This window comes from Alligator mississippiensis, chromosome 15 (assembly GCF_030867095.1).
Source record: "Alligator mississippiensis isolate rAllMis1 chromosome 15, rAllMis1, whole genome shotgun sequence".
NCBI classification, from domain to species: domain Eukaryota; kingdom Metazoa; phylum Chordata; order Crocodylia; family Alligatoridae; genus Alligator; species Alligator mississippiensis.
Genome location: NC_081838.1, coordinates 35,338,906 through 35,365,028, shown reverse-complemented (window position 1 = coordinate 35,365,028; position 26,123 = coordinate 35,338,906). Strand labels below are relative to the sequence as shown.

The 26,123-nt window shown below is 44.2% G+C and overlaps 1 long non-coding RNA gene across 1 annotated transcript in view; it reads right to left on the bottom strand.

Moving 5' to 3' along the window:
* LOC132245622 (uncharacterized) overlaps nt 1-23,903 on the bottom strand; it is a 29,667-nt gene extending 5,764 nt beyond the window's left edge. The window contains exons 1-2 of the long non-coding RNA XR_009457335.1: nt 23,818-23,903; nt 14,182-14,280 (exon numbers count right to left, since the gene is read on the bottom strand). This is a non-coding gene — a long non-coding RNA (uncharacterized LOC132245622). The remainder of the gene's footprint in view (nt 1-14,181; nt 14,281-23,817) is intronic.
* Between the last annotated feature and the right edge of the window lie 2,220 nt (nt 23,904-26,123).

Here is a 26,123-nt window from a genome sequence, read left to right as displayed (position 1 = left end):
CCTGGTGAAGGAAACGTTACCGAATGGCAGATGCCATGGCAGAATGGACTGGGCTCTCCAACCTTGGTTGGCAACCAGTCCATGAGTGGAGCCCTGAAAGGCAGATGGAGTTAAGATCTTCTTCACACTGTAAGGAGTGACCTAGAAACTACTATGCAAAGCCCAAGCAAAAGGGAATGTTATCTGATGAATGCCCATCTGCAATAAGGAGGAGACAGTCTTAGATAAAGGAGGCTTGAAAACAAAAGCAGAATCAGAGTACTGGGTCAAAGAGCTCATTAAAATACTAAAAATCACGCCCCTAGGTGGGGAAAAAGTATGCTAATGAAACATACATGTATGAAAATGAGATACATGGCTAAAACACAGGTATAGAGACATGCTCAGTAAAGAACTCCTTGCGTCACTCCTTTATAACCAATTAGCAAACAAGGATGCTTATGAAGGTCCAAAACCCCCGTATAAAAGATGCTTAGAATTAGAAATCCGTGTGCTTGTTATGTGAAATTATTCCGCTTGCACTTTTTATTGGTAGCAATAAACCTTCTTTATACAGGGAACAGCTGCAAGCAGATCTGGACAGGTTGGACAAGTGAGCAGAAAACAACAGAATGCAGTTCAACAAGGAGAAATGCAAAGTGCTGCACCTAGGGAAGAAAAATGTCCAGCACACCTACAGCCTAGGGAATGACCTGCTGAGTGGCACAGAGTTGGAAAGGGATCTTGGAGTCCTAGTGGACTCCAAGATGAACATGAGTCAGCAGTGTGACGAAGCCATCAAAAAAGCCAATGGCACTTTATCATGCATCAGCAAATGCATGACGAATAGGTCCAAGGAGGTGATACTTCCCCTCTATCAGATGCTGGTCAGACCACAGTTGGAGTACTGCATGCAATTCTGGGCGCCACAATTCAAGAGGGACGTGGATAACCTGGAGAGGGTCCAGAGAAGGGCCACTCGTATGGTTAAGGGCCTGCAGACCAAGCCCTACGAGGAGAGACTAGAGAAACTGGACCTTTTTAGCCTCTGCAAGAGAAGGTTGAGAGGCGACCTTGTGGCTGCCTATAAGTGCATCACGGGGGAACAGAAGGGAATTGGTGAATATTTATTCACCAAGGCGCCCCTGGGGGTTACAAGAAACAATGGCCACAAGCTAGCAGAGAGCAGATTTAGACTGGACATCAGGAAGAACTTCTTCACAGTTCGAGTGGCCAAGGTCTGGCATGGGCTCCCAAGGGAGGTGGTGCTCTCCCCTACCCTGGGGGTCTTCAAGAGGAGGTTAGATAAGCATCTAGATGGGGTCATCTAGACCCAGCACTCTTTCCTGCCTATGCAGGGGGTCGGACTCGATGATCTATTGAGGTCCCTTCTGACCCTAACATCTATGAATCTATACTTTCATCCCTGGTATCTTTATTGGCCTTTGCATACCGGGCACAATCCCAGACTTGAGCTGGGGCTCAACAGTTTTTGGCACCCCAGATGGGACTGCCTTAGATAAGCTTTGCCCGGACTAACTGACAACCAGCTGATTGCTCCTCCTTATCAAATGTCAGGCACGCCCCAGGACCTCTTTTCCCGGTAAGACTTTTGCTTCAGGGGGAGCTGGATCGCTAAGGCGGCAGTAGCCTAACAGTGCAACGCCATAGAGTGAAAGTACCAGTAACAGGCACCTGGGTGAGAGGGTAGAAAGGGCATAAGGCCTACCATCAGTACGCCTGCCTGGGATTATCTCTGTAAGTATTCTGTCTGGCCCGAGTCCAAGATCAGTGATTTTTCCCCGTTACGAAGACTAAGAACAGATCCCTGGATCCCAGGTAAGTCGGACGGTCAGAACTGGGAAGGCAGCCCTCAGATGTGTACTATTAACAGTAAGGTTAGGAAATGTACCCCTCTCTCTTGTGTATTGGGACATTGGGCAGAGTTCAGTGGGGATGCTATGACTAAGAAGAAAGCTAAATTCTTCTGTGAAACTGCGTGGCCACGCTATCAGCTAGATAATCAAGAACATTGGCCTCGGGAGGGAAGTGTTAATTATAATACCATCTTACATTTGATTTTGTTCTGCCGGCAGAATGGTAAATGGGAGGAATTGTTGTATGCGCAAGCGTTTATGTCTCTTTGTAGAGATAGAAAGGTTTTGGAGGAATGTGGATTGGGGGAGGGGGTTGGGATCTGTGAGATGGCTGTGGCTCGACCAACTGCAAATCCTGTCCTGGACTGTCCGGAGCCGGAGGCTCCCCCCCCTCTGCTGCCTCTACCTTATTCTCTTCCTCTTCCCCCTCCTCCTCCTGATTCATCTGATTCCTCGTTGGCATCTGCTCTTCCTGCTTCTTCCCCCCGCCACGAGGCGGAGGTTGAGAACACTCCCCGACCCAGGGATCTGGAATAGCACCAACCATGGCCGTCAGGTGCTTGGCAATCCCCAGAATCCCCGACTTCTCCTGATATAACCCCGGGAGGTGGGTGGAGAGTACAGTTAGGAGCAGACTCTGGGGTTAAGGAAAAACATTGCAGGGAATCTGATCCTGGCTGTGGGAAGAGAAATGGGGTATTTCCCCTAAGAGAACAAGTGGTACCTGGGCCTCTCAAAGATGACGGTGAGCCAACCTACCGTCAAACCTTTGTGCACATTCCTTTCACTACATCAGATTTGTATAATTGGCGGAACAATAACCCCAGCTTGAGAGAAGATCCTGAAAAGGTACGAAACCTGTTTAAAATGATTTTCAAAACCCATAACCCAACCTGCGCAGATGTTCAGTCTCTTTTAGATATCCTGTTGACACCAAAGGAAAGGAGGATGGTAGTAAACAAAGCCCTTGAGTACGTGGAAAAGGAAATTACCGCAGGGAACCTGCAAGGAAATAGGGACGATCATGTCCCCACCCAGGAGCCAGATTGGAAACCAGACCAAGATATGACCTCCATCTGTGCCTATTGAGAATATATCCTCCAAGGATTGAGAGATGCTGTGAAAAAACTTCAGAATCTCAGTAAGGTGAATGAGGTTCGACAGGAGACGAATGAGACCCCGAGTGCTTTCTTGGAAAGAATTTACACTACTTTCAGACAATAAACTCGTGAGGACCCGGAGGATGCATCAAACGCTCGCATGATAAATATGATCTTTATAGGTCAGAGTGCACCGGACACTAGAAAGAAATTGCAGAAGACAGACGGAGCAGCAGGTATGCCTATTTCCCAACTAGTAGACATTGCTTACCAAGTATTTACTAACCGAGAAAGTGTTCAGGAAAAGCAACAGGACAAGAAAGAGGAGAGAAAGATGAAAATGCAGGCAGCCCTAGTGGCAGCTGCAATCACGGGAAAACCCAGAAATGAGGGATCCCAGAGACAGCCTCAGAGACGGGGTCCATTAGAGAAAGATCAGTGTGCCTATTGCAAACAAAAGGGACACTGGAAGCGGGAATGCCCCTATCGGAAAGTTGGTGAAGGTGAAAAGAAAAGAGAGAAGAGCAGTGGACTGTTTGCTTTTGGAAGGGATTCAGATTGAAGGGGACCGGAGGCCCAGGAGGGAAAGATAACCCAGATCCTGGTGTCCCCTGACGAGCCTCTGGTTAAAATGCAACTAGGGGACAGAGATGAATTGATAGATTTTCTTGTCGATACAGGTGCTGCCCATTCCGTCTTAACTCAAAAACTGAAACTTTTAGTAAAAAGACTGTGCCGGTGATAGGGGTTACAGGGAAGGCAGTAACACGACCCTTCCTACAGCCAATGACCTGTAATCTCGGGCAGGCCGAAGTCACCCATCAATTCTTGTACATGCCAGACTGCCCCGTTCCCCTTTTAGGGAGAGACCTCCTCTGTAAACTGCAAGCTACGTTGTCATTCCAGGATGGGAAAATGTTTTTAACAGTGCCTCCTGAAAAGGGGTGGCATTTGCAGGCTTGCCTTCTCGGCTTTCTCCAAGAGGAAAGTACACCGGATATTCCTCAACCCCTGCTCAATGCTGTTGTTCCATGGGTGTGGGCAGGTCACTGACCCGGGAAGGCTAAAAATGCTGACCCTGTAAAGATTTAACTTTTGCCAGAGGCCCAGCCTCCATGTGTGAAACAATATCCAATGCAGATGGAAGCCAGGAAAGCACTGAAACCGTTAGTTGAACGGTTCCTGGAGTATGGCCTTCTCCATGAATGCACATCAGCTTTTAAAACACCTATCTTGCCTGTGAAGAAGCCTAAGAGTGATGAATATCATTTTGTCCAAGACTTGAGAGCTGTAAATAAAGTGTTCATGAGTATATACCTGGTCGTGCCTAACCCGTACACCTTGCTGTCTGCCTTGAACCCAGACCATAACTGGTTTACGGTTATTGATTTAAAAGATGCTTTCTTCTGTATACCGGTAGTGAGGGGATCTCAGGAAATATTTGCATTTGAATGGGAAGACCCAGATACTAGCATTAAGACTCAGTTTTGCTGGACTGTCTTACCCCAAGGGTTTAAAAACAGCCCAACCCTATTCGGCACTGCATTAAGCAAGGATTTACATAGGCTAAAGCTGCCACTGTCCTGTGCTCTTTTGCAATATGTGGATGACTTGCTTTTAACAGCCACCACTGAAGCAAGCTGCCTGGAGGGAACAATTTGCCTCCTTAATTTTCTGGGCCAGGAAGGATACCGGGTGTCCAGAAGTAAAATGCAGCCCATGTCCCAGAAGGTAATATACTTGGGATTTGAATTACAACCTGGTCAGAGAGCCCTGTTGCCTGAAAGAAAAGAAGCTATATGCCGGCTAGCACCCCCAAAAACAAAGGAACAACTATGGGGATTCTTAGGTACAGTAGGTTTTTGCAGGATTTGAATTCCAAATTTTGGGGTTATTGCAAAACCTCTGTATGGAGCTACACAAGGTGAAGAAAAGGTGCTTGAATGGACTTAAGAGTGTGAGCAAGCATTCTGCCAGTTAAAGCAGGCTCTCATTGAAGCACCCGCCTTAGGACTACCAGACATGAGTAAGCCTTTTTCCCTTTTTGTGCATGACCGAAGGGGGGTAGCCGTGGGAGTGTTAACACAGAAATTGGGTAGCTGGCAAAGACCAGTGGCATATATGTCTAAACAATTGGACTTTGTGTCATCCGGAAGGCCTGCTTGTCTCCGGGCTGTTGCTGCCACCTGTCTGGTAATACAAGAAGCTGAAAAGTTAACCCTAGGCCATGAAATGACTGTATATGTGCCTCACGCAGTGCTTACAGGCCTGGAGCAGAAAGGAGGGAACTGGTTAACCCCGGGACGAATGGCTTGATATCAGGGCATCCTCCTAGATAAGCCTGAAATAAAACTGGCCATTTCTCGCACTGTAAATCCAGCAACACTGTTGCCATCTATGGCTGACACACCAGATCTTGTACATGATTGCCTGCAAACATTGGAAGCTGTTTATTCTTCAAGACCAAATCTGAGAGACAAACCTCTTGAAAAAGCTGACCTGGAGTTCTACACTGATGGCAGCTCGAGTATGGAGAATGGAATTTGAAAATCCGGATACGCTATTGTGACTACACAGAATGTGATAGAAGCAGGACCTTTAAACCCATCTGTTTCAGCTCAAAAGGCTGAACTCATCGCTATGACTCGGGCTTTGCAATTGGCGGCCAACAAAATTGTTAATATTTAAACTGACTCTAAATATGTTTTCCTTGTTTTACATGCTCACAGAGCGCTGTGGAAAGAGCGAGGTCTACTTGATGCTAAAGGAGCAAGCATTAAGCATAGCAAGCAAATAAAAGCTCTCCTCAAGGCAATCTGGGAACCAAAGGAGGTAGTAGTAATGCATTGTAAGGCACATCAGAAAGGGAACGACCCCTCCACAAAAGGAAATTGATTTGCTGATGCTACAGCAAAGAGAGCAGCTAAAAGACCTCAGACAGACTTGCTGCCCGAAGTAAGTAATCTGTTACCTCTCCTCCCAGACCTATACCAGCCTGTGACACCACAGTATGGGGAAAGAGACAAACAATTAATAAAAGAGTTTCAAGCAAAGAAGGGGGAGCACGGGTGGATAGTAGCAAAGGATGGCCGCATTATCATCCCAACTGCCTGGGTTCATGTGGTAGTAAAGAGCGCTCATCATGGCACCCACTACGGACCCAGGGCCCTGGTAAGATGGATCAGTCACTATGTAACTGGAGTGGAATTAAGAAAGGCTGCCAAGAAGGTATCAGAGACATGTGAGGTCTGCCAGAGAAATAACCCAAAAGGAGGGAAAAAAGAAACTTCAGGACATCAGAGAATAGGCAATGGGCCAGGAGAAGAATGGCAGGTAGATTTTACTGAGTTACCCCGGCAACAAGGGATGAGATATCTCCTTGTCTTTGTGGACACTTTCTCTAATTGGGTTGAGTGCTTCCCATGTCGGACTGCCCAAGCCCGAGAGGTGGTCAAGGCACTCCTACGAGAAATCATACCTCGCTTCAGACTTCCAAAAGGAATAGTGTCAGACAATGGCCCACATTTCATTGCACAAATTACTCAGAAGGTTTCTGAGTTCCTGGGAATCAGCTGGCATTTACACACCCCTTGGAGACCTCAGTCCAGTGGAAAGGTGGAACGTATGAATCAGACCTTAAAAAGACACCTTGCAAAGATTTGCCAAGAAGCTCGACTCAAATGGCCAGAGGCCCTACCCTTGGCCCTGTTATGAGTAAGGGTTGCACCACATTTTAAATTGGGATTAAGCCCGTTTGAGATAATGTATGGTAAGCCTTACCCTCTGAGTCTGCCCATGGGTACTGAACAACAGTTACATGTTTTAGGGGAGGGAATGATTAGAGAATATGTATGGGTCCTTGGTTTCTGTTTTGTCTTCCATCCATCAGCAGGTACGGGACGTGCTGCAGACACAGGACCAGTCTCCTGCCTTGGAAAATCGACTATTACCTGGGAGTTACGCCCTTGTGAAAGGCTGGAACGAGGAACCACTTTGAGCCAGATGAAAGGGCCCATATAGGGTACTTTTAACGACCCCGATGGCAGAAAAGCTCGAAGAAATTAAGACTTGGATACATTCCAGTCGCCTAAAGCCGGTGGCTGGACTGGAACAAGAAGGAACCCCTGCAGACTCTGGGACCGGAGTCAGAGAACAGTGGAAGGTGGAGCCAATAAGAGACTTAAAATTCCTATTCAAAAGAAAGGAACTTTAAATATTTTGTCAATCTTTGATCAAGTTTTACAAGCCTTATTATGAAATTGTTCAAGGTTTTATTGTGGGGTGCCCTGATCTGTCCACTCCTACTCATAGAAGGGGAAAACCTTTTACAACAAAAATTTGACCCTCAGGAAAATGTCTGGATTTATCTGGCCCGGGAAATTTTAAATAGAACGGACTTCTGCTTAGCGGGAGGGATCAATGCTCACCTGGTTTTTACCTCATGCTTAATCGCAGTACCTACCCCTTTGAAAATTTTACAAAATTATACTATGCTGAAAGATGTAGATAAGGAAAGTACATATCAGGATATATATAAGTGGGGGACTATTGTAAAAGAGAAAAGCAGAAACATGTTCTCCTTACGGGTTCAGGCAACAGCTAATGCTTCCGAATGTTTCCTAATGGTTAATTGTACTAATAATTGCTTTAAATTGAACCAAGGCAAAAAATCCTCTGTAATAAGACCAGTCACATATCCTTTGCACACACACATACCGTCCTTCCTCAAGGGTGGTTTCTAGCCTGCGGGAGAATAATATATTCATACCTTCCAGCAAATGCTACTGGGGGACCATGCACCATTGCTCGGGTAACTGCAGCTCTTCCAAGGAAATCTGACCTAATGCACACTGAACAAACCCCTCTCGGTGGGAGGTTTAAACGAGCATACACTATTCTCACTGCTGATTGTGATGAGAATGATTCCCCTGGACTATTATCTAAGGCTGAATACATAGCATTAGCTGTATCTATGGTGGGGGTTCTGGGTCTTGCTGTAAGTAATAGCAGAAATCTTAATGCACTGGCCTGTGTTCTAGCAAAAGGACTAAATGCTACATCCCGAGCGCTCTCAGCCCTGAATGCTGAACAAAAACAATTAAGGGACGCTGTCTTAGAGAATAGAGCCGCTATTGATTATCTCTTGTTACGACACAATCTTGGGTGTGAAACTTTAAAAGGAATGTGCTGCTTCAACCTCACTGATAATTCTGTGCTAATTGAAGACAAAATTGGTGCCTTACAACGATTGACACAGACATTGAAAGAATCATCTGACTTAGGCTTTTCCTGGTTAACTTCCTGGCTTCCCAATTTTGGATGGTTGAAACAGTTATTTTGTAAGGTTGTTTTATTTTGTTTTATAGGGATTATGGTTTGTTTCTGTATCCAATGTATACCTGTTTGTATCACATCTATCTTCAGGCCTAAGGTAAATCACATGATTTTGCAAACAAAGAAAGCTGAGAATACTAGATTTGTGTTAAGTCAAATTGAATGGAGCAATCATAATTAATAATAATTAAAAATGCTCCAGAGGAGGGAACGTGAAGTTTGACCTAGAAACTACTATGCAAAGCCTAAGCAAAAGTGAATGTTATGTGACGAATGCCCATCTGCAATGATAAGGAGCAGACAGTCTTAGATAGAGGAGGCTTGAAAACAAAAGCAGAATCAGTGTACTGGGACAAAGAGCTCATTATAATACTAAAAATCACACCCCTAGGTGGGGAAGAAATATGCTAATGAAACATATATGTATGTTAATGAGATACATAGCTAAAACACAGGTATAGAGACATGCTCAGTAAAGAACTCCTTGCATCACTCCTTTATAGCCAATTAGCAAACAAGGATGCTTATGAAGGTCCAAAACCCCTGTATAAAAGATGCTTAGAATTAGAAATCTGTGTGCTTGTTATGTGAAATTATTCCGCTTGCACCTTTTATTGCTAGCAATAAATCTTCTTTATACTTTCACCCCTGGTATCTTTATTGGCTTTTGCATACCGGGCATGATCCCAGACTTGAGCTGGGGCTCAACAACACCAGCAGCTCCTGCAGTCAAGCTGGCTCCAAATGTACTAGTCTCTACCTTTCCTTTGGGATTAGCCAGCTAGCCTGAGAGGGGGTCATTGATATATGGGCAACTCAAGTGCCTCCATATAAACTGCCCAGGGACACAAGAGCAATAACTGAGTGTACATTCAGCAGGACAACATGAAGACAAAATGCCTTGGATGCCCCTGCCCCATTAGGTTATCTTTTACTATGGTTCTCTCCAAGGGAAAATGGTAGGGGAAGCAGTGGTGAAATCAACTTATCCCAGAATTATGTGCAGTGATAAGCATCTCTTACAAATTCAGAATTCAGACTGCTGCGCTGATGCAATGAGCTATAAAGGACCATGCCTGGGTTTAAATATTAATTGCTTTGACAAACACAGAGCAAACTGACCACGAGATGAAGGATGAATATGCAACAAAACAAACCAAGGCCTAACAAAACAAGGAATCAAGCATATGGGCTCCCCACTCTGCCTAGAAGACATTGTTCAGCCTCTTTAACATCATTTAATTTATTGGTGCCCTAAAGCATATCCATCTGAACAACAGGCTTTATGCCCGTTACTGGAGATGTGCAGTAACTGGGATATTTCTACTTAGGGGGTATTTTTTTTAAAAGAGGTTTCTAGTCTGAACTGCAATTAAAACAAAGCATCTTTTGAAACGAACGTTTTCATTCGGAGTCAACTGAAATGCTCCTTCACAATTCAAATTTGTTTTCCATTAAAGCTTACATTATAAAAAAAAAAAAAAAAAAAAAAAAAAAAAAAAAAAATTCTACATGAAGAGTTGAAAAGGTTGGATCCAAATGTTTCAATATTAAATGCCTTGTTTAGGGTTCTTTTAGATGAAGTTTCACTGAGAGGGAAAATTTTTATTTCTACAACATTTTTTTTAAAGGAAAAAAACATGGCACCTGATCATATTAAACTATCCTTACTTCTAACATGCTTCCTACATGGTGTTCTAATGCATAATTTAGGTAGAGTTTTAAAGGCCTTTTAAGACTGTAGGGTTTTTCCATTTTCATTCAATACTATCAAAGTCTTGTCTGGAATAATGTTTGAACATGTCCCGCAGTGAAAGAAATCTTTTTTCAAGTTAGGGCTCTTGACTTCAGCTTTCTTTCACCAAAGGAATGTGCAACTCAGGGCTGTCTTAATAAACTTTCCTACATATAAAAGCTTTAACGTCTTGCAACCTAAAGAAGAGAAGAAAAAGGCAAGGAAAAGAAAGGGGGAAATATTGGACCCTGGTCCTGGAAGAAATTTCAACCCATAGGACATGAGTGTGAAGGGAGATTTACAAGTTTCATCCCAACACAAGTAGGATTCTGTTTGCCAAGGTTAGATGACACAAGCACAAAAATGGAGTAGCAATCAACTTGTCTCTAAGAAGGTCAACTGTCAATTTGAGATGATGGAACTTGTTTTATCATCCAACATGTAAAATATCTACACAGAGCAAGACATGCTTTTAACCTATAAAATAATACTGAGTTTGAAATTTTAAGAGGATACACACACTATAAATATATAGATTTCATAGACATTAGGGCTGGAAGGGACCTTGGAAGATCATTGAGTCCACCCCCCTGCCCAAAGGGCAGGAAGTCAGCTGGGGTCATAGGATCCCAGCAAGATGAGCATCCAGTTTCATCTTGAAGGTGTTCAATGAAGGCGCTTGAACAACTTCCAGTGGCAGGCTGTTCCAGACCTTGGGGGCTCGGACAGTAAAGAATTTCTTCCTTATGTCCAGCCTGAAACGATCTTGTAGTAGTTTGTGACCATTCGACCTCGTCATCCCTTGGGGCGCCCTGGTGAACAAACGTTCCCCCAGATACTGGTGGTCACCCCTGATAAACTTGTAGGTGGCCATCAGATCACCCCTGAGCCTGCGCTTTTCCAGGCTAAAGAGCCCCAGGGCTCTCAGCCTGTCATCATAGGGTCTGCTTCCCTGACCTCTGAGCATGCGCGTGGCTCTTCTCCAGACTCTCTTAAGCTTCTCCACATCCTTTTTGAATTGTGGAGCCCAAAACTGGACGCAGTACACCAGCTGCGGCCTCACTAAGGCCGAGTACAGGGGGAGAATGACGTCCCGGGATTTGCTTGAGAAGCATCTATGGATGCAAGCCAGCGTTTTGGTCACTTTACTAGCCGCAGCATCGCATTGCAGGCTCATGTTCATCTTGTGGTCAATGATGACCCCCAATTCTCTTTCTTGCATAGTGCTAGCCAACATAGCACTGCCGAGCCTATAAGGATGCTGCGGGGTTTTTTTCCCCAAAGTGGAGAACCTTGCATTTATCGGCATTGAACACCATCAGATTCTCGTCTGCCCACTTGCTGAGCCTGTCCAGGTCAGCCTGGATCATCCACCTGTCTTCTGGTGTGGATGCTTTGCCCCAAAGTTTGGTGTCATCTGCGAACTTGGCCAGTCCGCTTCTGACTCCAGTGTCCACATCATTAATGAAGATGTTGAACAGTATGGGTCCAAGGACAGAGCCCTTGGGGACCCCACTGGTCACAGGACACCAGGATGAGTGACTTCCATCAATTACTACCCTCTGGGTCTGACCCCGGAGCTAATTTTCCAGCCAGTGGATCATGGAGGACCCAAGTCGACAATTGGCCAGTTTCTCCAAAAGGCGATCATGGGACACCAGACCGAAGGCTTTTTTGAAGTCAAGATATATGACAGCAATCTCATCTCCCTTGTCCAGGTGATAGGTCACCTGGTCATAGAAGGAAATGAGATTGGTCAAGCAAAACTACCCGTAACAAACCCGTGCTGGCTATCCCTTAAGATGTTGGCGTCAGCCAGTCCATTAAGGATGCCCTCCTTAATAAACTTTTTTAAGATCTTCCCTGGGATAGAAGTCAGGCTGATGGGCCTATAGTTAGCCATATCCACTTTCCTCCCTTTCTTGAAGATAGGCACCACGTTGGCCTTCTTCCAGTCTTCGGGCACTACACCAGAGCGCCAAGAGTTTTCAAAGATCTGCGCTAGAGGTTGGGCTATGATGCTCGCCAGCTCCTTGAGTACCCTGGGGTGAAGATTGTCAGGGCTGGCTGACTTGAAGGTGTCCAGCTTCTCAAGATGTTCCTTCACGAATTCAGCATTAATGGACGGCAGGGGATCACCCTCACCTGGACTTCCTGGCCCTGTAGCGGGCATGGGCGTCCCATGGGGCTGATGAAAGACTGACGCAAAGTACCTATTTAAAAGTACCTATTTAATAGGTTGGCTTTTTCCTGGGCGTCAGTTGCCAGTTGCCCCATCTGGTTCAGCTGGGGTCCAATGTTGCCCAGGCTTTTCCTCCAGCTTCCCACATATCTGAAAAAGGACTTTTTATTGTCCTTGATGCTCAAAGCTAGCTGGAGTTCAGTTGCAGCCTTGGCTTTCCTGGTCTGCTCCCTACAGGACCGGACCAGTGCAGAATAATCCTCCTTGGAGGTGACTCCCATCCTCCATCCTTTGTAGGCCTTTCTTTTTAGCCTCAAGAGCTCTGCTAGGTCCCTGGAGAGCCAGGGGGGCTGCTGTGCCCTCTTGCTGCCTTTCCTCTGAGATGGAATAGACTTAGTTTGTGCATTGAGGATCACTCCCTTGAGGAGCAACCACTCTTCTTGAACTCCCCTCTCCCTGTGGTCACGGTCCCTTAGGGCCTCACTGACAAGCCTCCTGAGCTTGTCAAAGTCGGCTTTCCTGAAGTCAAGGACTTGCGTGTTGCTGACCGACTTGCCAGCTTTTCAGCGGATGGTGAAGGTGATCAGCTCGTGGTCGCTGTCACCCAGCTTCCCATCGATCACTAGGTCGCCGACTAGGTCCTCCCCAGTAGCCAGCACCAGGTCGAGCAGCGCTTTGCCTCTCGTTGGGCCATAGACTTCTTGAGTCAGGTAGAGGTCATCCACGCACGAGAGGAAGCTCTGCGACCGCTCAGATTTTGCTGAGCGATCCTCCCACGAGATGTCTGGGTAATTGAAGTCACCCATGACAACCATGGTCCTGGAGCAAGCTGCCTCAGCCAGTTCCTGGGCAAACTCAGGACTTTGGGTGGGAGGTCTGTAATAGACTCCCACCATTTTGTCCCCTGTGCCGTGTTCCCCACAGATTTTAACCCAGAGTGTCTCCAGCCATCCACCCTGGTCACCAATATCGGCTTGCAGGGACGCGTAGCTTTCCTTAACATAGAGTGCTACACCCCCGCCCCTTTTCTCTACACAATCCCTCCTGTACAGGGTGTAGCCATCTATACCTGTGGTCCAGTAATGGGTGGAGTCCCACCAGGTCTCCGTTATCCCTATGACATCGTAATTGTTTGCACTGAGCAGGAGGATGAGCTCCTCCTGCTTATTCCCCAAGCTCCTGGCATTAGTGTACAATTTGAAGTGAAAATAAAGCAAGTGGTTGGCTAAACATTTTTTTTTTCCAAAAAGGCCATGCTACCTAGAAGAAGTTAGACTGAAATATTCCAAGCCTTTTTACTCTTGCAAATAAACATTTAAAAATGGAGACCACTGCTTGCACAACTAGTTTAACCAATGTGATAACCATTGATTGAAATCAGTGGAATAGTGCCCGGACATGTTTTATATCAGGTGACTGACTGGTGCTCTCCGTGTATGGGGCAGGGGTCTCTGTGTGTATAAAATTGAGATTCATACCAATTGGCAGCCTGATGAAACAAGCCTGGGAATTTTTCCACCAATTTCAATTATTTCTACCTGAAAACTTGGCCTCATAGAAGACAAAGTCAAAACTAGCATGGATTTGAATTCAACCAGGATTTCGTCCTCTGGATGAGTTTCCTAGAAGTAAAATGACAGCCTTAAAATATCCTCAAAGCTTTCAGCAGAGGTTTTTCTTCAAAATGTACCAGCTGACAACTTTTTGGTAGCCATTGGTATGGTTTTGTGGTATAAATTTATTCCCATTAACCGTAAGACAAAAAATACAACAAATAAAACTATACCAAAGAGTAGGGGTGTGCGAAGCAGGCAGTATTCAATTTGGATTTGGCTGGATTCAGGGGACAGTGATTTCGTGTTTCAGATCACTGTCTGATTTGATTTGGCCAAATCTAAACCTGAAGATCCAATTTAGATTTGGAGAATCAGTGATTTGGACAAAGACACAGCTTTATATGCTTTTTCTACATACCTTGATGTACCAGGCACAACTCGTGAATGCTGAGCTGGTGGGGTGGATGGGGCATCTCACAGGAGCACGGGGGGCTCTCCAGTGTGCTCAGCGGCAGACCTATAAGTGAACCGCAAAAAGCATAACAAAATGTATAGTATCTTCAATGCCTTGTTTCTCTATTATTGTTCGAGACATTCACTAGCACAAGAAATTTACCCTGTGGGCAGGCAAGAGTTCAAGAAGGCACCACTTAAGAGAAGTAACAGAATCTAAGGGAAAAATTACAGGACTCCAGAGGCCTCATGTATATTTTCAGCTCTGCTACTGACCCACCAGGTCAACTGAGCCAAGTTATTTCACTTCCCTTGGCTTCAGTTTCCCCAGCTATAACAAAGAAAAAGACCATGACTCCCTTTGTAAAATGGAAAAGTGCTATATAAAAAAGGTTGGGATCATGATAAAGTGCAACTATTCTACCAAGCCCTGATAAGTTCACCACCTGCATTCCCTCAGGTTTGGTATTCATTCTTCATATTTCCCAAAGAATAACAGTCCAGTGAAAATAACGGATGAGAGGAAAGTGTCATACTCCTTAGCAGTCCTAGAGTCTATATTCTCCTCTCTATATTTTAGCTGTTCATTTTTATTAACACTGTCCAAATACAGCTTTCCTTTTTTTGTCTAAACCCAATATTGGAATATGTGAACTATTTTATCACTGCTAAGTAAACAGTACAAGGACCTACCTACCCCCTGTTGCTTCTCATTTTCAGTGGCTTAAAAGCAATGAAAAACTGTTTCTGACTATTTTAAGTGTAACAATGTAGCAATTGGATTATACTGGCTCCCAAAAAAATGATATCGGGTATCAGCCTCCAGCAAAGCTATTAATATGCTTTTGTACTTTCAGGAACAGGGCTTACAACCAAATATATGCACATATAATTTAAATAGACTGCAATCATAACCTCATGTACAAATGGTATGTTAGGAGCAACCAACAGATGACACCAAGGTGGGGGGAGCAGTAGATATGCTGGAGGGTAGGGCTAGGATTAAGAGAGACTTCAACAAACTGGAGGATTGGACCAAAAGTAATCTCATGAGGTTCAACAAGGACAAGTGCAAAGTCCTGCACTTAGGACAGAACAGTCCCATGCTCTGGTACAGGTTGGGGACTGACTGGCTGGGCAGCAGCTCTGCAGAAAAGGACCTGGGGGTTTCAATGGACAAGAAGCTGAATATGAGCCAGAAAGTGTGCCTTTGTTGCCAAGAAGGCTAATGGCACACTGGGCTGTATTGGTATAAGTTCTGCCAGGAGATTGAGGGAAGTGATTCTTCCCTCTATTCAGCACTGGTGAGGTTACATCTGGAGTAGTGTGTCCAGTTTCGATCCCATCCCCCAGCTACAGAAAGGATGTGGGACAACTGGAGAAAGCCCAGCAGAGGGTAATGAAAAGAGTTAGGGGGCTGGGGCACATCATTTATAGGGATAGGCTCAGGGAACTGGTCTTATTTCGTCTGGAGAAGGGGAGAGTGAGAGGAGATTGGATAGCAGCCTTCAACTCCCAAAAGGGTGGTTGCAAAGAGGATGGAGCCGGACTGTTCTCAGCAGTGGAAGATGACAGAACAAGGAGCAATGGTTTCAAGTTGTAATAAGGGAATTTGAGGTTAGATATTAGGAAAAACTCTTTCACAAGGAGGGTAGTAAAGCACTGGAACAGGCTACCCAGAGATGTTGTGGACTCTGCATCCTGGGAGGTTTTTAGACTTGGCTATATATACAAAGACTTGGGTAGGATGATTTAGTTGGGGCTGGTCCTGCTTTGAGCAAGGGGTTGAACTAAATGACCTCCTGAGGTCCCTCCCAACCCTAATTTTCTATGATTCTATGAAATGGCTGGGAAAGAAGCTAACTGGGCAATGCATTCAACGCAAACAGGCAGATGACATGCACAGTACATCTACTTTCGTGTATGCCCTGTCATTCACATCAGTGTTTCAAAATTAGGCACCTCTTGCACTCCATACTTTGGCACAGATCTTCAAAAGCTCACAGCATTCTCATTTAAGCATCAAGCAGCTCTAATTTGGGCAACTAAATACGATGCATTTGCTTTGCAAAAAAAACCAGCAAAAAAACAAACGCTCAGCATATACGCTTCCTAAAGGAACAAAAGGGTCTAATGGAAGGGACGCAGATCTGACTGTCTGTTTTTTCCCATTACTTTGTTGTCAACTCATGGTTTTGGAGTGATGTGCTGATACTCTTTGTATAACTGGCCTTCAGACCTCACAAGACAGAAATCATTAAGCAAACACTGCATTTAGCAACCAAATCATTCTGTACCCATTTAAATACTTGCTCAAGCTGTATGTTGAATAAGCATCTCTTTTATAGAAAAGCTCCACTGAGTTGCATAAGCTTATAATCTCACTTCACAGGGCATTTAGATCTTCCTTCCCTGACTTTTCCTCACTCCTTAAAAAGGATGGCATGGGCTCAGCCTAAGAGAAGTGCATGGATGTCCTCCAAGCATCTCCCTCAAATGCTCCAGCGTAAAGAAACATCAGGGGAGGAGTATTCAGTGGGCTGTACAGCAGAGATTTCAGGCAGCCATGAGGACTGAAAGGCAGCTCATGGAGACAACTCTTAGATGGGCTCTGTCATCTGCGCTGGTGTCTCTCCGGCCCATAAGGAAGCCCAAGATCAGAAAAGCACAGTGATTGCTCTACATCACCACAGACCCTGGTTTGCCCTTAGTTATGTGCTTTATGCTGTCTTTCTAAGTGGTGCAGCACTGAATCAAACCCCTGGGCTCAGAGAGAACAAAGTTGGTGAAAGGCTTTGTAGGCTTCAAGAACAGAATACACCATATGCTATTACAATCTACGGGGTGGCTCCAAAACCCATTTAAAAAGGTGGCAGTAAGGAAAAGATTATATTCTAGAGGGTATTCCCAACTAGGGTTGAATCTGAAAGTTGAACACATGAGAGCCAGGCAGTTTGTATACCCATGATCATACTGTAACTTTATTTCGTCTTTTAAAACAATCTCTAACAGAAAAGCAATTTTGGCTAGTTCCACCAGTAGTCAATAAAGAAAGATTTTACTGTGCTATTGGAGGAGAACAATAGAAACTTTCATCATCATTATGTGTAAGCAAACAGACCACGTATGCTGCATAAGCTATCAGAAAGTGAAGGACATAACTTGAAACAGTAAGGTTAGCACAAACTAGAATAAACTGGCTTTTATCAGCTCTAAGTTACTCAGGAAGGGAAATTTAAATTAGCAGCTAGTGGCGATTGTTGATTGGTGAAGCTGTTGCTGTGATGATGTCGTCATGTTTCCCATATAATGCTTTGTGTAATTTGAGAAGTGCAACAGGCAATCTCCCTGCGGGGCAGTTGTCTCTTCAGAATGCATTTTTTAATAAATCAAGTCTTTAAACTTATGTTGTGGTTCATCTGAGCCTCCACCCAATGAACCCGGGGACTTAGATTTTCCCCCAACACTATAAACAATGCTGAAAAACATTTCTACTTAAAATCAGCCACTGCCCACACTGCGATCCCTGGACTATTTGCTGGGACAAAAGCCATCACAAGAAACAAAGAACAATAAGGAATTGAACTTGGTTGATTGTGTACATTATAAGAATGAGAGGATGATTTGGTAGCTGAAGCTGTGCATTTGGGCCCACAATAGCTGGGCTCATTTCCTAATCCAGCCAGTGACCTCCTGTTTTACTGAACCAATTTATTTGGCATCTGATCTGAATTATCTTACCAACATACCTCACCTTTGATGCACTGTTAGCCTCAAATAAGACTACTAATATGCTTAGTGTTAAACACATGCTTAAACACCTTTCTAAATTGAGGTCCTTAAGTGCTCCATGCCTCAGTTTCCCATGGTTGATGCAATAAGCCACCCTGCTGTGTGCGCGCTCTGTATGAACTAACTGCTTCCCTGCGGTGCTAAGTGAGCACCCTGAGCTGCTCTCTCTCATGGACCTGCTCATTACCCCATGCTCAGGGCCACTCAGAAGAGGCTTAGCTGCCTCATTTCCAGCACTCGGCATGTGTGGGTGGGGGGCTTCATGCTTTCAATGCATGCTCCTCAAAAACTAACAGCATGGAAATAAATCAGGCATGTCCTGTGCCTGTTGTGGCCCCAGTCAGGAAAGCTCAAATGCACACATGATTTCACTGGTGCTACTTACCCCATTGATCCCGATACTACTCAAAACCAAGCATATGCATAATTCATTGGAGGATCTGTGCAAGAAAAGATCTGTGTCCAAGACTCTTAGATGTTAAGGCTAGACCTCCAAGATAATAGAGACCAAAGATTTTTTACACAATCATTTTGGCCTCAGCCCCATGACTTACAGTTGAAATACAGGGCCAAAGGTCTGCTTCTTTCCAAGACCTGAAGAAGGGTGATTTGTGCCCAAAAGGTTGTCACATCTCTCTGCCAGCTACACAGATGGTTTAATAAAAGATACCACAATTCAGACATTTCCTGGACCATAATAGCTACAGTAAGACTCCAGCCCTATTAGTTGTACTACAGAATTTATTTCCCCGAGGTGTGCAGTCTTGATTTGAAAACAGGAACTGGTGAAGAACACACTGCACCTCCAGGTGAATGGCAACCTAGCCCCTTCAATAAAAAACAAATTATTTCTCATCTTGAACCTATATTTTTTGCTCAGTAAAAAGCAATCTGTTTCCAGGAAACACACAAAGACACTTATGGAACACAGTCAAATCACCTCTTAAGGTTGTCTCCAGCAAACTAAACAGACAACTTCTTCTGTCAGTCATTATTTTGGAAGATTTCCCAGATCTCAAATCACTCTTAATTTTTTTCTTCTGTCTTTTCCAGCATTTCAATATAGACAACAGAACTGGACATTTCATTCTCATAATGGGCTTGCCTGAATTGTATACTATGTCCATGCACCTGCTTATCTTCTTAGGATAATATTTGGAGAGCAGGAAGCATCTCTTACTATAGGTTTGGACAATGTGTCTTGACCTCAACTGGGTCCTCCAGATGCTAGTGTACTAAGTCACATAATATGAGGAGTCACTCAAGGTAGCTGATCACCTGAATTAAAACAGGGGTCATTTCTGCATATCTCTTGAGGAAGCAGAATTTGAATTAAAATTTTGAACTGAGATGAATAAATTGCAACTTTGAGAGAAAGCACCAGATATAAAATACTCCTGAAGGATATGAAGATCCCACAGGCATTTAGAAACCAAGCCTATTTGCAGCATGATATCATCTTAAAATAATGTCAAATACCAGTTCCAGCTACAAAAAAGGCTTAAAGTAGATGGGAAGTTTTGTATTTCCCTGGTGCTGAAAAAGAAGATTAAAGTAAAGGTCTGAACTCATGGAAACTGGATGCCAAAGTTTTTAATGGGTCGTCTTATTATTATTGCAAACAGTAACTTCAGTGATCAAGCTAGGAAAAAATAAGAGCAGGTATTTCTGCAAAATGAGAGTGAATGACTAGCGCTTTGAATAGAATTGTAAATAGTTTCTACAGTGCATTTATAACTGTGTAATCAATAAACCCACAAACTAAGAATCATCTAGGCTTCAATTTGGGATTTCCATCTGTGATATCTTAATGCAACAAATATCTAAAACAACTGCATATTTTGCACTAATGTGTTTTCCTGAGTTGAAAGGGAACCTCTCTGGCTGTACTCACTATTATCATCTGCATAAGAAACATTTCCAATCATTTAAAACAGCCGTGAACAGACACATTTAGAATCCTAATATGCTTGTCTGATTATTTTGAGGTCTGATATGAAGATTTGGAATGGCAATACTGAAAATAACAGTGAACATCATAACAAGGCCTTTGAAAGAAATGATCTTCTGAATGAATGTTTCTTAGCCACACAACATAGAATATTTCCCAGTGGTAGTGGATAATCAGAGACAAGAAGAATAGGACTTGACTGGTTCTTTCCTTCAGCTTAAGAACTTATGCAGCACATAGAACAGGAGTCTAAAACAAGGAATTAGCAAGAGCATTTTGCTTTCCTTGAACCTCGACAATAGCTCAATGCCTTTGAAAATGAAAGCACTGCAAGAGCCGGTTCTAAAGCTCATTAAAGTCAGTGAAAAGACTCTGTCCAGTGACTTAAGTAGGCTTTGAATACACCCCTTTTCTAGGACTACACCTACTGTAGAACGTGGAGTATGATCCAGGTGTACACGATAAGCAGAGTCAGTGATATCGCATTTGGAAGGGAGTCCCAGGATTATCTGAAAGTCTGGATCTACAGTATGCACATAACAGGCACTACAGAAGCTTGGATGCACAGAAACCTGGGCACAGAACCACATATCTGCAAGTGCAAAAACATGCCAGACAAACTGGAAGCCATTCCAGAAAGTCAGTCCCTGTACATCATATTTCTAACCCCACTTGGTAGCATTATGCATATTGTCATTAAGGCAACAGGCAGTGAAGCAGACTTCCTGCCTATACTGAAGCAGTGCCAACAGCTGATGGAGGAAACAGCGGCAGAACTCCAATGAGCCCCCGGAGGGGCTGGAAGTGTGTCTGAGGCTGCCAATTCAGACTTGAAAAATCAATTGTAGAAGACCTTGGCACCTGTTGCCTCGCCTGTTTGCTCTGACTGCCATTTGCTTTGATGGGAATTTGCATGCACTTGGCTGTGATCCTTTGAAATATTCCTCATAAAGCTGTCTTTTAAAGTGTAGCTGTGCAAGAAGTGTAATAACTTACACTTTTGTTTGTTCAAAGGCATAATGCAAGTGCCACATTAAAGCCACTAAAGAAACACACTTCTGAATTGTAATGATTCACTCTACAATTTAACCTGAACAAACTGCAGCTAAGGAGAGGAACCAGAAGTGTTCCCAGTTGGAGGAGCCAAGCGCTGATACTGAAGCAAAGCAACACTTGCATGTATCGTTAGCCAACAGGCCTGTGCGAAGTGGGTAGTATTTGCTTCGGATTCAGTTGATTTGGGGGGCAGTGATTTGATTTGGTGATTTGAATCACTGTCCTGATTTAATTCGGCCAAATCTCTGAGTCGGCCAGGCCAGGCCAGGCCCATCCCCTGCCCACTATCCCAGCCCAGCAATGGCTGCCCTGCCCCACCCAGCTCCCAGCACCTGGAGGAAATAAGCTCCGGCTTCGCAGGTGTTGGTGGGGGGGGGGGCGCTCCCCTCTGCCCCCCCCCACTGCATGGGGGGGCTCTCCTATCCCCCCCTCCCCTAGCCCCCTCACAGGTGCCCCACACAGGCCAGCTCTGGCCCTTTAAGACCCCCCCCCAAGAAACCCCAGACTCATCTCCCTCCTGCTGGTGGGGGGTGATCCCTGCTGCCCCAAGCCATATGGGGGGCTCTGCACAAACCCCCAAAGCCCAGGGGCTGCACGAGGAGTGATGAGTCCTGGGCTTTTCTCCGCTTTTTATTTTCTTAAAGGGCAGAGCCCTGGCAGGGGGGCAGCCGTGAGGGGGGCTATGAGAGTGGGGGGGGGCGGGGCGTTAATGGGGCTCATACAGAGTCCCTCATGCAGCATGGTGCAGTGGGTACATGGAGACATTATATTTAGATTGGCCTAACTATGGTTAGGTTAAGCTAAATGACCATCTGCACAGACATTAGAGGAGATTCAGTTGGATTAAAAAATACCAGGCCCTATCTAAACTAGTTCACTTGTGGAGGCGAACCAACTTAGATCTGGAATGGCTTACTTGGGTCTACTGAATGTCTGCTCACGTTTGGAGCACAGCCCCAGGGCTGGTAAAGCTCAGCTACTTTTCCCCATTCTTCCATGTCTTCCAACTGACTAGGCTGTTTTTAGTTCCCCAGTCACCCCATCCCTGGAACTACAACCCCACACAGACACATCAACACCCCTTCCCACCGCAGGGTGTCTGTCCTTCCCTCTCCATTCCCTCCACCTGCTAGGCCCTCTACCCACCCCAAATTGCCTACATGGAATTCCTGGCACCAGCCAAGGTGTGTGCTTGCTACTCCTGATCTATCACGGCACAGCTTAACAGGAAGATACATGAGCATAGACCAGGTGCAAATGTCTGCACAAACCTGAAGGTGCAACCCTGCCTTGCCTTTTGTCTGACTTCAGACTAACACAGCTAACTACCTCACTTTTCTAGACATAGAAGGAGGTTTGCCACACCTGCCAGGCTGAATTCTCCAGGCTTAGGCAGATGTACTTCAAACCATTCCATTTCCCATACCACATACACAAGTCAGAGGTCAGGTTTTTGTCAACCAGTTCTACTCTGGGTTAATTCCTTGACAAAGTATCCAACAAACACAAGTCCAATGACATTCAAGGCAAGCTGTGGTGTTCAGCTCCTCTCAAAATCTATTCTGCTGCCTTTGTGAATATTGGGGATTTGTATACAGACCCCATGTGCATGCATGCAAATCCATTCAGGCGTGTGTGCATGCATGCATATGTGTGAGTGCATGCATGAATGTGTGTGTATGTCCCAGCTTAACATCTGCTTCATTCTCCTGAAGCGTCTCTTCTTGAAAGTCAAGAAAGCACCTTGTCCCTTCCAAAGCAAATCATAACAACAATAACTAAAGAAATCAAACCTGAAAACTGGAGAATTTTACAACCTTCATTTAGGTAATCCAGTTAAGAGGATATGGATAGGGAGGAAAAATTGTTTAAAAAAAAAATGCACTACCAACCCCCAAAGGGAATTTAAGTACTGTTAAAGGTGGTATTTTGATACTCAACATCAAGATGAAGTGTGGACATGCTGGAGAACATGAGAGCCAAAAGTCTTACCACATCAGTACCAATGTGCCCTTTAATGTTTTCAGTGTTTAGGACTTGTGTGCCTGCCTAGGAAAGATAGGGTGCGAGTTAACAGCATACCAACTACTCTTCACTGATCTCCATTATGGACAATTTGAAAGAGCTCCATCATGGGTTCTATGCAGCTCAGCTCAATTGAAAACAAAGCAAAAATTATTTAATCCCACCCCCCAAACTCAACTAACAAAAAAACCCCAAGTCCCTACTGTAAAAGTAGTGCTTGGAAATAAATGTTGAGGTTAAGCAGAACCATAACAATTCTAGAGGATCTCTGGAGTTAGCTGCATTACATTGAGCTGAACTTAAAAGTATGCTCAAAGTGTTCATATACAAAGTTATTGCAGATTTGTACACAGCTTATTTGTGCATGAATAGACCGTGGCAAAGAAATCCTCAATCTGCTTCTTATGATCTCTCTCCACCTCAAGTAATGTTTTGTTTAAACACCATGAGCACCCATCATAAATGCTGAAGGATGAATATGTCTTTTTTCAGGTACCAGTTACTGTGTTGGAAAAGAAAATGAATGAAGAGATAAGAACAGTGAGAGAAGAATAGGAGAGCAGCAGATACACACTAAGGTTAAGGCCCAAACTGATTATGTACATGCCAAGCTAGTCAAAGCTAACCAGGATCTCTAGTCCTAAGATTCAAAGGAAAATCACTGTGATTTATTTTCACAAAACAGAAAGAGGTCCTTCCCTTTAATGTCCAAACACAAATACAACCAAGCTTCCTTCAGTCTGAATCCCAACAGCAGTATTATAAATCGTGCCTCACCTTGGCAAAGTATTTGCAGAGCAATCAACAGCAAACACTTGAGGACTTCTCTCCTGCAGACTGTTGCACTCAAGCCCCAGCTCCAAACACAGCAAACTACTTAATTAATTAAATTCCCCACACCTGGTTCAAATCACCTCTCCAGCCCCCAGAGGGAACACCTGTGGCCATTATTCTAACCCAAGGAAGACGTTTTAACTCCTTCCCTGCCAATTTCTGAGGATGGAGAATGGTTTCTTTATTACTCATTGGGATGAAGTCTAGGGAATAAAAAACATTAGTGGATTTCAAGCATTTTAAATAAACTGCATGTTTCAATATAAGGCCCATCATGGATGCTGAAAATAAAAAAGCAAATCCCAGATTAGGAGTGCTAAAAGCATGGAAGTAGCTGTTGACAGCCATTTATCAGAAGACAAGATTACATCTCATGAATAGATTGGGAATAATGGAACCATTACATTTCAATTTTCTTTTTCATAATCACAGCACCTGAGACTTGATGAGAGTGAATCTCCTAAACACATTGTATAATACATAATTGCATTGCTTTACAGAGAGAATATTGGAATGGAAAAGGGGCTGGAGAAATAAATTGCAAATATCAAAGATGTTATTTAGTAAAGCAAGTGGTGGGTCAACTCTGTGGATTTTCAAGGTGATTTTTTTAGTCCACATTGAATATAGCAACTATTTAATATGTCTTTCTGTTTTGGAAATAAGTTTAGCCAGGCCTCTTCCTTGACTAAGAAGAGAGAGAAAGAGAAGAGAAAAAGATGCTAATGCTGATGCTATGTGTTTTAAAATGTTCTAAGATAAGGAAAAACCTTCATGCCTCATTTTGTCTGTGTGCAGATGTTAACCTCCTCTTTTCCACTGAACCAGAAGCTGATAACCGTTCCCAAAACATATTGTTTTGTTTTTTTTCTAAATAAGCAAACTGCTTATGTGTGACAAACAAATGATCAACATCTTTCTGTTTCTCCCCAGGTTGCTTTGTCTGAACCCTGCATCTTTTCTCGCTGTCTAAAGTATAAATACGCTTGTAAATGTGTAGAGGTCAGAGTTCCTTTGAGAAATCTCCCTGTGATCACTTCTATAGCTTTAAATAAACCTAGATGGCTCTGCCAATTCTAATACAACCACAACACGAAGTTTGATTTCTTCCACAATTTGGTGCCCTGACTCGGAGACAGATGCCCGGAGTGATCAGTTGAGCCACAGACCGTCTCTTCACTGATGCCCTGGTGCTAAACTAAGGTAAGAGAACTTTTGAAATCTCTATTGGGGCTTTTCAGTCAGAGACTGCCTGTGTGTCTTCCTGTTCACTGCTTGAGGCTCACCCTATCCGACCCTTTTGCTGCCAGAATTGTCAGACCCCTTATGTAAGTAGGAACTGTGAATTAAGATTAAAGAAAAGAGTAAAGAAACTGTGTTGCTGTTGTCAGTGAATGAATCCCTGTGTGAATTGAGTTCTGCAAAGAACTATGAGGTCTTTCTGAAGCTAGGAGTGGAAACCTTGCGCAGCCGCCCCGAGGACACCAGACTGTGTGCTCTTTGAAAGCAAGGGTGCAAGGTGGAAACTCTTAGACTGAAGGAGATCAGGGTTGTGTGACTAATTTTCCCTATCCCCACTCTCATGAATGAGCCGTGTCTAACAGTGAGCAACTGCATTGTGTGCCGGTGCTATGGTCATTAGCCACAGCATTTCTGTCCGCTAGCAAATCTCACAACCTGACCGGACACCCTCAATAAGCCTCTCCTGTGTGAAAGACCTGTGTGAATTGAGGTTAAGGATATGGGGAGCGGAGGGTCTAAAGATGTACCGGCTCTGCCAGAAGGGACTCCAGCATTGTATGTGTGCACACACTATGGCCATAAGAGTTGTACGTTTCTAGGTAAATGGAATGGGTATACCAGAGATGATGCTAGCTTGCAGTTTCCCCTGGAGGGAACATTTGATTTAAGTAAAATCCTTCATCTCTGCGGAGCCCTTGAGTCAAGAGGCAGTAAAACACCACAGACTTAGTGGGACACATTTTTTGATTGGTATGCAGAAGCTTCCAAAAGACATCAAGAATCTCAAGTTCAGAGCCTCAAGGACTCCCAAGAAAAACTAAAATCTCAGATAAAAGAATTAAAACAGAAAAGTGCATCAAAAGGGGATCCCCCATCAACAACATTATCAGCACTAATACAACTTTATCCACAATTGACTGAGAATGAATCTGTAGAAGACATAATTGATTTTTTTAGCATGCCACTCCCATACCAGGCCCAGGAGATCTCCTAAACCCTGTTAAGCA